This window comes from Rana temporaria, chromosome 3, assembly GCF_905171775.1.
Source record: "Rana temporaria chromosome 3, aRanTem1.1, whole genome shotgun sequence".
Taxonomy (NCBI): Eukaryota; Metazoa; Chordata; class Amphibia; order Anura; family Ranidae; genus Rana; species Rana temporaria.
Genome location: NC_053491.1, coordinates 451373447 through 451375756, shown reverse-complemented (window position 1 = coordinate 451375756; position 2310 = coordinate 451373447).

Genomic DNA, 2310 nt, shown 5'->3' with positions numbered 1-2310 from the left:
GAGCAAGTCTAGCATTGGCTCACCACATTCTGTAGACTGTACAAGTAACGGATAACCTCATTGTCTGATAGGAAGCTGCAGCAAGAGATGGGCCAGTGTTTGATTTTCTCAGCAATGGTGAAGATAAGCTTATCAGGCTGTCCTGGGTTTAGGGGTTCCCAAGACACCGGGAAGGGATATGTGCAGGCACCTGCCTCATAAGGTGTTCAATATTGAGTTGGCCCGCCCTTTGCAGCTATAACAGTTTCAACTCTTCTGGGAAGGCTGCCCACAAGGTTTAGGAGTGTGTCTATGGGAATGTTTGACCATTCTTCCAGAAGCACATTTGTGAGGTCAGGCACTGATGTTGGACAAGAAGGCCTGGCTCAAAGTCTGCGCTCTAATTCATCCCAAAGGTGTTCTGTCGGGTTGAGGTCAGGACTCTGCGCAAGCCAATCAAGTTCCTCCACCCCAAACTCGCTCATCCTTATCTTTATAGACCTTGATTTGGTGGAGGGGGGATTATGGTGTGTTGTTTTTCAGTGTTTAGGCTTGGCCCCTTAGTTTTTAAGGTGTCCGCATACCAAGACATTTTGGACAATTTCATACTCCCAAGTTTGTGGGAACCGTTTGGGGATGACCCCTTCCTGTTCCAACATGACTGCACACAAAGCAAGGTCCATAAAGACATGGATGAGTGAGTTTGGGGTGAAGGAACTTTAATGGTCTTCACAGAGTCCTGACTTAAAGCAGAGTTCTGGCAAATGTTTTTTTTTTTAAAGTCAGCAGCTACAAATACTGCAGCTGCTGACTTTTAAAATAAGGACACTTACCTGTCCAGGGTGCCCGCGATGTCGGCACCCGAAGCCGATCTGTCTCTCGGGTGGAGGCGCCGACATCTTCGGTAAGGGAATCAGGAAGTGAAGCCATGCTGCTTCACAGCCTGGTTCCCTACTGCGCATGCGCGATTCGTGCTGCGCGATCCCACTGGTCCTTGTTGTCTTCTGGGACCTGTGCGTTTCCCAGAAGACAGCAGAGGAGGCATCGGACGTGGCGTAGATAGCCGTGGATGGCTCGGCTATCTATGCCCAGAAGTGGGAGCAAAATACCTGTATTACACAGGTATCTGCTCCCCCCCCCCTGAAAGGTGCCACATGTGAAAAGCGAAAAGTGGAAGTTCCATTTTTGGGTGTAACTCCAATTTAACCCGATAGAACACCTTGGAGATTAATTAGAGCGGAGACTGCAAGCCAGGCCTTCTCGTCCAACATCAGTGCCTGACCTCACAAATGCACTTCTGGAAGAATGGTCAAACATTCCCATAGACACACTCCTAAACCTTGTGGACAGCCTTCCCAGAAGAGTTGAAGCTGTTATAGTTGCAAAGAGTGGGCCAACTCATAATTGAACCCTACAGACTAAGACTGGGATGCCATTAAAGTTAAAGTGGAGTTCCACCCATAAATATAACATTACATCAGTAGTTTTAAAAAAATTACGATTTTTTTTTATTTTTTTAGATGCCTTCAAAGTGTTGTTGCTAGGTAGAATAGTTAATCTTCCCACTTCCTGCACCTAGGTGCTTAATGCTTCCTAACCTACACCGCACAGACTCCTGGGAATGTAGTGGGTGTAACTTTCCAGGAGTCTGTGCACTCCCCAGTCTCAAAGAATCATGTGACTTGGACAGCACAGGTGCTGAAACCTGATCTGACACTGCTTGTGCAGCACTGAGCATGTGCTAGATCTGCAAGGCTGAAATCCAGGAAGTCATACAGTCTGGCTTCATGACGCCCACACTTAAGATGGCCCCAGTCAATTTCTATTTTATAAAGTGTCTAAATGCTGTAACAACCTAACAAAACAGACCTTAGTTTACAGGCTAACTTTACTAGAATACATTAAGCTTGTGTATTACAGGGGAATTTATATTTAAAAAGTGAAATTGTGGCCGGAACTCCGCTTTAAGGTGACCAGATTTTTTAAATGAAATCTGGGGACATTTTTTTTTTTTTACTAGTAATGGCGGCAATCACCGACTCTCTGACCGTCGTCGCCGCCGCCCGCCTTACAGCCTGTCAAGTCTTACTCTCCGGGCCCAAAATACTACTGGGTGGGGAGCGGTGGAAGATCACTCCGCCAGGGAAGGCAAGGAGATAAGCAGGCGGGCGGCTGGCCGGGACTGAGCCAAGGCAGAAGAACATGCGAGCAGTGCGAAATGGGCATGCATCCGAAACTGAAGAAATATTCCCTCCGCTCCGACCAACACATGATCATCAGAAAGGGGGACAGATAATGGAAAAAAATACACCCCCCTAAGCTAGTAGGAGC